Raw genomic sequence first — 12,957 nt, forward strand, 5'->3', positions numbered from 1 at the left:
CTCCAAAGAGGCGCCACGGGATCGGGAGATCGGAGGCGGGGAACGGGGCGAGGGTCTCGGCCTGGCCCGCTTTCCTCGCAGCATGCTGGCGTCCCGCTCGGCGCGTCTGATGCAACAGTCTGCTGGAGTTGCAGGAGGGCGAGACGCGCGCCGGGCTCCCCGGCGGCCCTTTCCCGCTCTCCAGACCCAAGACTTCCCCGCCCAGGCGCTGTTTCCGCACTCACCGCCGGTGGATCTCCAGCACGAGCCCAAGTTGCGCGGGATCCGCAGCCCCAGCGGCGCAACGTCGGCAGCAGAAGCGCGCAGTCCGGCAGCGGGGCTCTCTTTGCGGCGCGCTGCCCGCACACGGAGGCGCACTCGCACACAGACGCACACCCTGGCGCCCGCCGCTCAGCCAATCACACCGCGCGCAAGTTCAGGCTCGCGGGGTGGGGGGGAAAGTTTGCAAAACTTTGCGAAGAAGATGGGTCAACCCTCCAAGCCCGCGCGCACCGGACTGGGAGCAGGTGGATCCCAGAACCAGGTTGCTGGGCGCTTTCCCTTTCTTCTCCTTCTAGTCCGCAGTGGCTTTGCGTTGCTCGCTCTCCAGCGACGCCAGCTCGGAAAATCCACGTGTGCGGTTCAGTCCGTTGTTTTCTTTTTGCAAAGCGTCGTTCACACGTGGGCTCTGCAACTGGGCCAGGTTGGCCCCGGAATGGGGAAGCAGAAGGACGGCACTTGAGAACGGCACAGGCGCGCGTGGCTGGTGGTGATGTGGAGGACTTAGCTGCGAAGTTTGAGATGGGCAAGTCGCCACCTGACGTTGCGCAGGTGGTGGGCATGCACGTGTGAACCAGCATGTGGTGTTTTCTCTTTCATCGCGTGCGGAGATCATGGGAGAAAGCTGCGCTGGGTGTGGTTTCAAATGGAAGGGAGTCCACGTGTTAAGATTCCTTCATTGCAGAGGGCTGGGATAGGTGATCCTCAGAGATCCCTTCCAGCACGACGGTTCTGTGGTGTTATGATTCTGTTTGCTGCATACATGCAACATGCGTTCGAAAGAGGTCGTTGGCAAAAGGTTTCACAGGCACATGGAGTAGCAGGCATGGTCAAATAATGTGTGCGCACAACAGCATGTTCACAAGTGATTAAAAAGACAAAACAGGAAGTTGTTGCTCAAAGAACTGAAACCACAAAAGACCAAAAAAAACCTACAAAGGTGCTGGTGGGATTTAAGTATTCAAATAAGATACAAAAATATCTAAAATATGTATAAAACAGTATACAAGGACCTAATGCTCAGTGTTCATGTGGCTGTTTCGAGGATCTCCTACCAGTTAGGGCCCACCTCACATCATTTGCCTCCTTTTAATTTCTGCAAAGGGACACGGGTGGCGCTGTAGGTTAAACCACAGAGCCTAGGACTTGCCGATCAGAAGGTCGGCGGTTCGAATCCCCACAACGGGGTGAGCGCCTGTTGCTCGGTCCCTGCTCCTGGCAACCTAGCAGTTCGAAAGCACGTTATAGTGCAAGTAGATAAATAGGTACCACTCTGGTGGGAAGGTAAATGGCGTTTCCATGCGCTGCTCCGGTTTGCCAGAAGCGGCTTAGTCATGCTGGCCACATGACCCGGAAGCTGTACACCGGCTCCCTCAGCCAATAAAGTGAGATGAGCACTGCAACCCCAGAGTCGGTCACGACTGGACCTAATGGTCCTTTACCTTTACCCCAATTTCTGCAAACCTTGAGTTTTCCCCAGCCTGCTGCTGGTTCTTTTTTCTGACACATAGGTGGCGGCATTTTGGCTACATAATCAACAGCACTTGCCGCCTGAACATCAGATATAGAGGAAATGATTATATCACAAAGTCACAAGATGTCTATATGTGGGGGGGGAGGGAACCTTGTTATTTTGATCCCTGCCAAATAACTGATCTGGAATTTATCTGCTGAATTCAGTGAAGCTGAAGTATGGCTGGTGAGTAGCCCATCGCCGAACCCATTTGCAGCTTTCCACAAAATCTCAGCCAAGTTATGAGTGAACCTCCACATTTTATGTTAGTCCACCAGATATTGCTTCATGATTTTTAAAAAGCCCAAATTCATTAACAATTGTGCTAAGAAGCCTCGTTTCTCGGTGCAGATAATGGTATTGAGCTTCCATTTCAAGGTAGCCAATATCTAACATTCAAGAACTCCTGTAAACAGCAGCCCAAAATGTAAGGCTTCTGTGTGAAGTATTTGTTGTGGGAAATTTTCTCACACAGCTGTGAATGCCAGCGGACAAAGTTCTTCGAGATAGTGAGTTTTTTTGTGCGTTACTGAAGGGACGGTACGGTGATCTTCAGTTTGTGAGAGGTTTTTATACTACGGACTGTGGGTTCTTCTGAACGATTCGTGTTTTCTGATTTTATTTATTGAAATGGTTTTTCAGTTCTGCTCCTCAGCAAAACAGCAACAGCAACAACTCACTACAGAGCAGCTTACAAATCAGTAAAGAGAGAGAAAACAGACCCTGCCCTCAGATTTACAATCACAACGACATTACACAAAAGGAAAATGGATTGGTGAGGAGGAGGAAATAAGTAAACTCGGGTTCAAGCTTTTAGTTATGTGTTGTTCTAATGGCCAGCTGGGTGGAGATAAAGTTGCTGGTCTCCTTGTTGCATCTGTGAAGTTGCCCTTCTCTTCCCTCCTCCTGATATGGTGGCTGTTGCCGGGTGACAGCTGATCGAGGGGGCATCCTATATATATTATTTGCATATCTCAGTCAATAAAACCTATACAGTAAATGGAACACAACAGGAATCTTATCTAGGAACATGCTTATGTTCCATCTCCCCCATACAACCCTGCTTAGCAACCGTACTCTTCAGATGGGACATGGCTGAGCATACCGTGTGCTCCAGAGGTACACGGTTTGTACCAAAAATGGGGCTTTTAGTGTTGCAGTTGCAGCCCTCTGGAATAGAGCAACAGAAGGCACTCGGTGTCATGATGCCTCCTTATTTGTTTAATAAGGCTTCCCGTTAGGCATCACCCAGTCATTTGTTAAATATTAATCATACATTTGTTGGAACAGTTTTAGTGCTTTTAGAGATTGTAGAAAGGATTTCAGTTTCTTTTAGAATTTGCATTCTTTGCATTTTATTTTTATTGTGTTGTACACCACTTGAGAGGGACACGGGTGGCGCTGTGGGTAAAAGCCTCAGCGGCTAGGACTTGCCGATCGAAAGGTCGGAGGTTCGAATCCCCGCGGCGGGGTGCGCTCCCGTCGTTCGGTCCCAGCGCCTGCCAACCTAGCAGTTCGAAAGCACCCCCGGGTGCAAGTAGATAAATAGGGACCGCTTACTAGCGGGAAGGTAAACGGCGTTCCATGTGCTGCGCTGGCTCGCCAGATGCAGCTTGTCACGCTGGCCACGTGACCCGGAAGTGTCTGTGGACAGCGCTGGCTCCCGGTCTCTAGAGTGAGATGGGCGCACAACCCCAGAGTCTGTCAAGACTGGCCCGTACGGGCAGGGGTACCTTTACCTTTACACCACTTGGGAGGCCCCAGGCTCCAGAGCAGTTTATAAATTTGTAAAATAAATACAAGTAAAAATGGCTCTGTCTCAGGAGAGGACCAGCTTCCCCATATATTCTCTCACTGGGCCCTAATATAAGCAAACGTTCCAAATGATCCAGTCCAAAAATATTGCATCAAACTTGGATGAGTTCCCAAAGGCATTCTCAATAGATAAGTTTTCTGGAGCTAATTCTGGAAACGGGACCTCTCTCTCTCCCTATAAACATTTCTGGAGAATCTCCACAGTCGTCCGGATTTGTGTGAGGCACAGATACAGAGAACAGCTGTATGATCGGAGGCATTCATATCAACTGCCATGGTGCATTAATTGCTCCTTACATACTAGGCAGAGTGAGTCCATATTTGTGACTCCCAGCCTGCTAGAACAAAAGACCTCTAAGCTGTATACATGTCTAAAATGTCCATTCAAAATACCAATTAAAAACAAATGTTAAAAACAAGTTACATAAAAATGTGTTTGGATACACATACAGTGGTACCTCGGGTTACATACGCTTCAGGTTACAGACTCCCCTAACCCAGAAATAGTACCTCGGGTTAAGAACTTTGCTTCAGGATGAGAACAGAAATCAATTGCCAGTGGCAGCAGGAGGCCCCATTAGCTAAAAGTGGTACTTCAGGTTAAGAACAGTTTCAGGTTAAGAATGGACCTCCGGAACGAATTACCGGTAAGTACTTAACCCGAGGTACCACTGTACCCACCAGTCATATTTATGTGATCTCTATCTAGCTAACTAAATTGGCAGCAGTGACACTTTTTGGAAAAACAGGGCTGCTGTTTTTGCCCTATTGATTTCAGTGCCAACTAAACTCTTCTTTGTTCCAGCAAGGCTATCCAGCCATGAAATTTTGTTAAGCGAGTTTAGCAGGCATAAGTGTTTTACCTATGTCAAAATAAAACGCCTGGATAGGCTTGTTGGAACAAAAAAAAAAGTTTTAAACGGGCACTGAAAATAATATGGCAAAGGCACCTGCTCGATATCAATGGGCAGGGAGTTCCGATGTGTAAGTGCTTGCCAGTTTAGAGACAGAGAGTAATTTAAATTGCATGGCAATTTACAGAGCATAAGGAAAGGATTGGGCCCTGTCCTGAATTTACAATCTAACTTTAGACTGGAGCAGCAATGTGAGGCAAGGCGGGGAAGAGAGAAGGAAGACACAGTAGGAGGGAAAAAGTCAAAACTAGGATAATGAACATGAGAAAAGACAGTTACATATCCAATTTTGTTTCAGCGAGACACTAAGGGGTTAAGCCAAACGGAGGAGGACATTTTTGAGCTGAGCATTTAGCGGGGAGGGAGGAGCAGGGAGAGAGAAAGAGAGGTAGCTCCTTATGGATATTCTGGGAGCGGTTTATTTACTTACTATATTTATATAAAGCTGTCCAGTGGCATTGTTCTCCAGAGTTACAGCATAAAGTGATCAATTGCAATTAAAAACACAGCAAACTGAAATAACAACCTGGGGCACCAAACAGATGAATAAAAACAGGTAAGAAAGATATAGCCCATGAACAACAATTACTAAATGAAAAGGTATATTTACGTCATAGGTGTGAAGTTTTATTTATTGCTGTTCAGTTCCAAAAATCACCAGCAAGGCTATATCAGTTCAGAATTCGGGGTGTGTTTGTGCACACACGTGCGCCTGTGCACAGACAAAACGGCCCTGCCTGTTTGCTCCTAACCAGTGTGCCCTCAGCCTCATCATCCCTATGAGGAGGCAGTGTTGTAGAGTGGTTAGACAGTGTTGGAGTAATAATAATAATATTCTATTATTTATACCCCGCCCATCTGGCTGGGCTTCCCCCGCCACTCTGGGCGGCTTCCAAGAAAATATTAAAATACTATAATACATCAAACATTGAAAGCTTCCCTAAACAGGGCTGCCTTCAGATGTCTTCTAAACGTCTGGTAGTAGTTTTTCTCTTTGACATCTGGTGGGAGGGCGTTCCACAGGGCGGGTGCCACTACCGAGAAGGCCCTCTGCCTGGTTCCCTGTAACTTGGCATCTCGCAGTGAGGGAACCGCCAGAAGGCCCTCAGTGCTGGATCTCAGTGTCTGGGCAGAACGATGGGAGTGGAGACGCTCCTTCAGGACCTGGGAGACCATGGTTCAAGTCCTCTCTCAGGCATGAAGTTCATTGGTCGATCCTGAGCCGGTCTCTCAGCCCAGCCTACCTCGCAGAGCTGTTGTGAGGATGAAATGGAGAGGGGGAGAACCTAGCGTGCCGCCTTGAACTCCTTGGACAGAAGAGGGGACGACGACGACAACGAAAGCAACACACGGGGGAAACCCATTCCATGGAGCCTCACAGAAGCAGTGGCTGGTTTTCTAAGTTCTTTTCTAAGTTCCTGAATGGTCCAGATTTGGAAAAGAGGCAGGGCTGGACTTAGGTTTGACGAGGCCCTAAGCCACTGTATGTAATGGGGCCCTTTATATAATAATAATAATAATAATAATAATAATAATAATAATAATAATAATAATTTTTTATTTATACCCCACCCTTCCCGGTTCAGGAAACTGGGCTCAGGGTGGCTAACAACAAATTTAAAACACTTAATAGATGCTACAAAAAAAGCATAAGATATGGTATAAAGTGTAAATAACAATAAAATCAAAAATCAATTTAGGGGGGAAATCCATCCAATAAACATTAGATGATCACCAGGGCTAGCTGGCTAAATTAGTCCCCCTTGGGCATATGTCCAGCTGTCCTTTGTCAACAACAAATTGTGGCTGTTTTTTGTGTTGAATATATGCTATATGGTAATTTATGGACCTAATAGGTATCTAAAGCCATTCGCATATGTTGCCATGCAACCAGTCCATGCAGAATGAAGGCGCCCTATATATAGAAATGAGCAAACCAGTGATATTTTAAGGAGCAGGCTAGCAGGTGGGGCCCATTACTGAAATCATAGGAGCCTATACAACACAAAACACTGTATGTAGGTTTTATTTCATTTGTTTTTTATCTTATGTTTTTGAAATGTACATCCAGGTTGTTTTTTGAATTTTTTGGGGGCCCCCAAGAGAATGGGGCCCTAAGCTATAGCTTGTTTAAAGGTAAAGGTGCCCCTGACCGTAAGGTCCAGTCGTGGCCGACTCTGGGGTTGCGGCGCTCATCTTGCTTTATTGGCCGAGGGAGCCGGCGTACAGCTTCCGGGTCATGTGGCCAGCATGACTAAGCCGCTTCTGGCAAACCGGAGCAGCGCATGGAAACGCTGTTTACCTTCCCGCCGGAGCAGTACCTATTTATCTGCTTGCACTTGGACGTGCTTTTGAACTGCTAGGTTGGCAGGAGCAGGGACCGAGCAACGGGAGCTCACCCCGTCGTGGAGATCCGAACTGCCGACCTTTTGATGAGCAAGTCCTAAGCTCTGTGGTTTAACCCAAAGCGCCACCCGCGTCCCAAGGTTGTTTAGCTTATACTTAAATACGGCACTGAAAAGAGGCTAGCTATGAGGGAACACTGCTACCTAAGTGCTCAGGGGGGTTGCTAGACAGGGAAACTTAAGTTCAGCTGTTCTCTGTCCTGTTTACTATATGTGTGTGTGTATCCAGAACTTCCGAGTCTATATAAGGGCCTGTTTCCCAGCTCAGCTGCAGCCAAGTCTCCAAGCAGTCCTTCCCTTCCCTTCCATTTCCATATTCCTCCCAGCGCTTGCCTTTAAACAGGCTTGTGCCTGACAATGGCTATAATTATGCCCCCTTGCTAATTAGGTGTAATTATAAACTGTTCCTCTAAAGCAGCTTGGGATTCCAAAGGCCTGGGGATTGTTAGTGTAACGCGTGGAGCAAGCCAACGGTAACTGGGGGATGCCAGGGAATCCGTGGGGCCAGCTCTGACCATTGGACACTGCTGCCTCTCTGGGCCACAAAGTTTAATGTGAGGCAGCTCTGGTGTATTCCTTCAAGTGCTAGGAGCTCGGGGAAGGGGAGGCGTGATAATGGCAGGCTTTTCCAGCTACCATTCCGTCTAGTTATAGCCAAAACTGTGCAAAGAGTGACCTTCCAAAGATAAAATCCTGTTCTGCCTGGCCTTTGGTTTGGACTCAGTCTGACCCTTATGTTTTCCTTTCCCTTCTGGTTTTGATCTATGGGCTACTTTTAAAATGGGGCTGCATTTTAAATTGCATTTTAACCTGTATTTTAAATTGGTTTTTTCCCCATTATGATTTTACTGTAATTTTACTGGTGTTAGCCACCCTGAGCCTGGCTCTGGCTGGGGAGGGCGGGGTATAAATAAATTATTATTATTATTATTATGTCACTCAGAGCTGCGTGCAAAATTTCTGCCCTCGGGTGTGATGGAGGATGCTATCCTGTTGGTGGCATGGAAATCAGATTAAATTGCCTGTCTAGTTGGAATGGCAGAGCAGGCAAGGGGCATCTTGTCCTTTGCCTCAAGCAGCAAAATTAGGCTTACCGTACATCAGGAAAGTTCTACTGTACGTCCTGGTTTTTGGGCATAAAAATGGCATCAGGGGGATTTTGCCAGAAAACCCGGATGTATGGCAACGTGATGAAAAAAGCAGCGGGAACAGCATAAAATCACTATTTACTGGTGTTGGGAATTTTTGAAACACGGTAACCCTAAGCAAAATGTCTTTTACTTTTGACTCGTGCAAAGAATGGAAATTTCTGCTCAAAGCTGTTAGCAAGGAGTTGTCCCTGCCCCTCCCATCTCATCTCTCAAGCCTCCATCATTGCCAGGCAAGGGATGGCTACCTAGGACAGGGTTTTTGCAGGACCAGTTGCTACAGGCTGCTGGCAGTGAAAAGAGAGCACACTGGTCCTCTGCACAATGGAAAAGGGGGCACACAAAAGCCAGAGCCCCCCAAAGCCCAATGGAGCCATCACAATAATATCAAAACATGCTCCAGCTCAACTCCCACTCCAGCTTTGCAGAACCAACTGCCCCGGGGGAAAGGTCCTGGTGTTTATTGCATGTGTGCATTTTTTAAAACATACAGTGGTACCTTGGTTCTCAAACGCCTTGGTACTTGAACAACTTGGAACCCAAACACTGAAACCCAGAAGTAAGTGTTCCGGTTTGTGAACTTTTTTTGGAAGCCAAATGTGCTCCGGTTTGAGTGTTACGCTTCTGTTTTGAGTGTTACACTGAGGTCTGTTTTTGCTATTTATTTTGCATTTTTGTTTTTGCAGCTTTTTTTTTTTTTTTTTTTTTGGTGACTGTGTGGAACCCAGTTCAGCTACTGAATGACTGATTGATTGTGTGACTGCAGTACATTGTTTATCGCTTTCATTTTATGGATCAATGGTCTCATTAGATAGTAAAATTCATGTTAAATTTAACAATTCATGTTAAATTGTTTTAGGGGTTGTTTTTAAAAGTCTGGAATGGATTAATCCATTTTGCATTACTTTCTACGGGAAAGTGCACCTTGGTTTTGGAACGCTTTGGTTTTGGAATGGACTTCTGGAACGGATTAAGTTTGAGAACCAAGGTACCACCACACTGTAGTTTAATTTTTCTTGTGAGCTGCCTTGCAACGATCTATATCCTGAAATCATTGTAATAAACAAGCAACAGCAATACCATGCAATTCATTCGGGTGAGGTCCTTTCCCAAGTTCTATCTGTAGGAAAGGTGTGTCGTGCACTGAGAAAGACAGGACCTTCTCAATGCTGGTGCCCATCTTTGGAATGCTTTCCCAATTGAGGTAAGACTGGTGCTGCTATTGTACACTTTTTTGGAGGCAGGTTAAGACGGGTTTCTTTTTGCCCAGACTCTTAAAATGTTGTATTGTTTCATCTGATTGAATCGTTTTTGGTTTATTACTTTTCAGGTTTTTATTAGGTTGCTTTGATTTTTATACAAGGTGTGACCGGAAAGTAGGGTGAATAATGAGAAATGCTGGATTCGTGAAGACACATGGGAGGCGTTTGTCCGTATCTCAGTTAATATATGCGCACATGTCTCGGCATTTGTTGACAGGCCTACGTTCATGCGTTCATGCGGTAGCGTTTAGTAGCTGTTAACAGTGCAGTGGTTTTCCCAGTAGTGATGTATGGAAGTGAGAGCTGGACCATAAAGAAGGCTGATCGCAAAAGAATTGATGCTTTTGAATTATGGTGCTGGAGGAGACTCTTGAGAGTCCCATGGACTGCAAGAAGATCAAACCTCTCCATTCTGAAGGAAATCAGCCCTGAGTGCTCACTGGAAGGACAGATCCTGAAGCTGAGGCTCCAGTACTTTGGCCACCTCATGAGAAGAGAAGACTCCCTGGAAAAGACCCTGATGCTGGGAAAGATGGAGGGCACAAGGAGAAGGGGACGACAGAGGACGAGATAGTTGGACACTGTTCTCAAAGCTACCAATATGAGTCTGAACAAACTGCGGGAGACAGTGGAAGACAGGAGTGCCTGGCGTGCTCTGATCCATGGGGTCACGAAGAGTCGGACAAGACTAATCGACTAAACAACAACAACAAATAGTGCAGTGTGTCGTGATTGAAAATGGAGCAGAGTGTCAGTATGAAATTCTGTTTCACAATTGGGTAAATAGGCACCAGAAATCCACGAAATGCTCACAATTGTGTACGGAGATGAAGCTGTAACTCGAAAGACAGTGTATGAGTGGTTTAAGCATTTCTGTGAAGGGCAGCAAACCATCGAAGATGACCCTTGGTCTGGCTGGCCATCGACAAGCAGAACGGCAGCAAATGTTGACAGAGTTCGTGAGTTATTAATGCGGGATTGGCGTTTGTCCATCCGAATGATGGCAGAATGTTATGACTATCGGCTTGGTTACTTGAGAGCGAACAGGCAAGATCCCTACTGGTCTTTTCAAAGGCTTTATTATTGGTGCAAAAACATTTACAGTGCAGAACGCCTCAATTCCATGTCTTGCTCAGTCACTAGCAGAATCTGAGAGTGGGCGGTCCTTAAACTTTCCCCAGCAGAGTAGTCTCTTGACCCCCATCCGATGCCTCCCCTCTCTGCACGAAAACCTACTGCGCAGGGAGGGCGTGGGTAAAGGGGGACCCGCCCCCCCCCACTTTGCTCATGCACGGTGTCTTGGCTCTTTCTTGCATCCTCCGAGCCCTGCATCTCTTCCCCACTAGAGGCGGGGCTTCCCTCCTCCGCTGAGGAAGTGCTGCTTCCCACATCTTTGGAGGCTCCCTGTAATCCAGCTGCCCTTCCACCTCTCGTGTCTGAGCTGATGGCAGTTCCCTGACACGGAATAATTGCACATTCCACGTGAAATTGTTGGTGAGATTACTGTGTTGTCCCGCCCTCCATATTCTCCCGATCTGGCCTCACCAGATTTCTTTCTTTTTCCAAACCTGAAATCTGCACTGAAAGGGCACAGATTTTCCAACATTTCACACATCCAAGCTGCTGTGACGAGGGAATTGAAAGCGGTACAAAAAGGACTTCTCCAGAAGTTTCCAACAGTTCTATGAACATTGTCAACAGTGCATTGTATCAGAGGGGGCCTACTTTGAAGGCCTGTAAGGTATGTATGTTCAAATATTTCTTGCTGTCCGACTTCTATGACCATTCACCGAACTTTCCAGTCGCACTTTGTAGTTTGTTTTAAGATTGCATTGCCATATGGATTTTTAGGTACACTGCCCTGGAATCCATGTTGGGATGAAGACATGGTTTGTAAAATGTCAAAATAAATGAAATGCATTGACTATTGAGAGTCCTGAGTCCTTGTGCTACCTTTTAACCAGCACTGAAACACATCCGTCCATTTGTCTGTGCTTTAAAAAGCACAAACAATTTCTCCATTTGTTCCAACAGAAAACTCAAATGAGTTGCCTCCCTGTTTTTTTTGTTTTCTAACAGGGCAATCCAGTATATCTGCACTCAGAAGTGAGGCCCACTGAGTTCAATGTGGGTTACTCTCCGAAATGTAGGGACACACTTGCATACCTGAAAATGTTCTTCCTGCTGGCCCCTATCCCACTCACAAACCCCTCTTTTCTTCTGGAAACCCCAAATAAACCAGCTCCTCCCACTTTTACCCTGAAGTTTACCCTGGAATCCTTTCCTGGACTAACCCTGAAATTATGAATTCTCCTCCTCTGACGTGCTTCTGGCAGAGCAGAAAGGAAGGATACGTAGGTTGCCATAGGTCCTCTTTTTCTAGGACATGCCCTCTTTTTCATGGGTAGAGTCATCATAGCGATCCATAGTGTTAAAAGCTGGCAAATGTGTCCTCTTTTTTGCTCTTCAAAATATGGCAAACCTACATCTGGACAAGCAGAGACCTGCATCAGTTCCCAGCAGGTCTCTCGTTTTGCATTTCATTCTGTCCATTCCCTCTTTCTTCTCTCACCCCCCCCCCCCCCGCCTCTACACTGTGGTTATAATCTTCTTGATATGGTACAACAGACTATATTCTGTCTGATGCTGATATGTCATTTTAGGTTATACAGCAAATTTGGTCTCATCTTGTTCTCTTCCACGCTAATATATGCCCACAACCTCATCTTATCTTTCTGACCCTCCATGCTGGGGGGGGGGGATACGTTTTTGTCTTTACCGTAACTCCTTGAGAGTGGTTAAGCTTCAAGGCTAAAGGAGGACTGAATCTAGATCTCCCAAAGTCCAACACCAGATCGACTGCACCTCCAGGGCTCTTACACCTTTTGAACACAGAGGAGGCCATGCCTTTTTGCTCATAAGCAGATCTCACTGAGTATTTGTCTTATTTCCAAGTGTGCGAGAGACGAGGATTGACAGCTGGCCAGCACTTGGTTACCTGCTCCCATTTCGGCCACACCTCTTCCAAGCAACAGCACAAAGCCCCATCTGTCCCTGGTGCAGCTGACATTTCCTTCAAAACCTTCTGAGCTGTTGCAATATTTATAAATATTCCATTGCACCTCAGCAGACAAGCCAATGGCTAGGAAGGCCTCCTTCCAAATGACGAAATCTAGCAGAGCTCTCGCCGTCAATCACTGCAGACAAGGAACCGCACCCCAGGTAGCAAAAGGGGCTGCTGTCCAAATGATTGTCGGAGCCTCCCACTTTCCGCTTCCAACCCATTCACGTGTGGGAGAAAAGGAGGTGAATCTTACCCAGTGCTTGAATTTATCTTTCTGCTCCACAACATTACCCAACCCTGCATGAAAGATACATAAAAGGTAAAGGTAAAGGGATCCCTGACCATTAGGTCCAGTCGTGGCCGACTCTGGGGTTGCGGCGCTCATCTCGCTTTATTGGCCAATTGATCCGGGTCATGTGGCCAGATGACTAAGCCGCTTCTGGCGAACCAGAGCAGTGCACGGAAATACCATTTACCTTCCCGCCGAAGCGGTACCTATTTATCTACTTGCACTTTGATGCGATTTCAAATTGCTAGGTGGGCAGGAGCAGGGACCGAGCAACGGGAGCTCACCCCGT

General features: G+C 46.8%; 1 protein-coding gene across 1 annotated transcript in view; it reads right to left on the minus strand.

Annotated features, from left to right (window-relative positions):
* Nucleotides 1-1,173, minus strand: part of SLC38A5 (solute carrier family 38 member 5) — a 56,447-nt gene extending 55,274 nt beyond the window's left edge. The window contains exon 1 of the mRNA XM_077921469.1: nucleotides 225-1,173. The gene's annotated coding sequence lies outside the window, so the exon portion shown is untranslated. The remainder of the gene's footprint in view (nucleotides 1-224) is intronic.
* Between the last annotated feature and the right edge of the window lie 11,784 nt (nucleotides 1,174-12,957).

Source organism: Podarcis muralis, chromosome 17 (assembly GCF_964188315.1).
Source record: "Podarcis muralis chromosome 17, rPodMur119.hap1.1, whole genome shotgun sequence".
Classification (NCBI taxonomy): Eukaryota; Metazoa; Chordata; class Lepidosauria; order Squamata; family Lacertidae; genus Podarcis; species Podarcis muralis.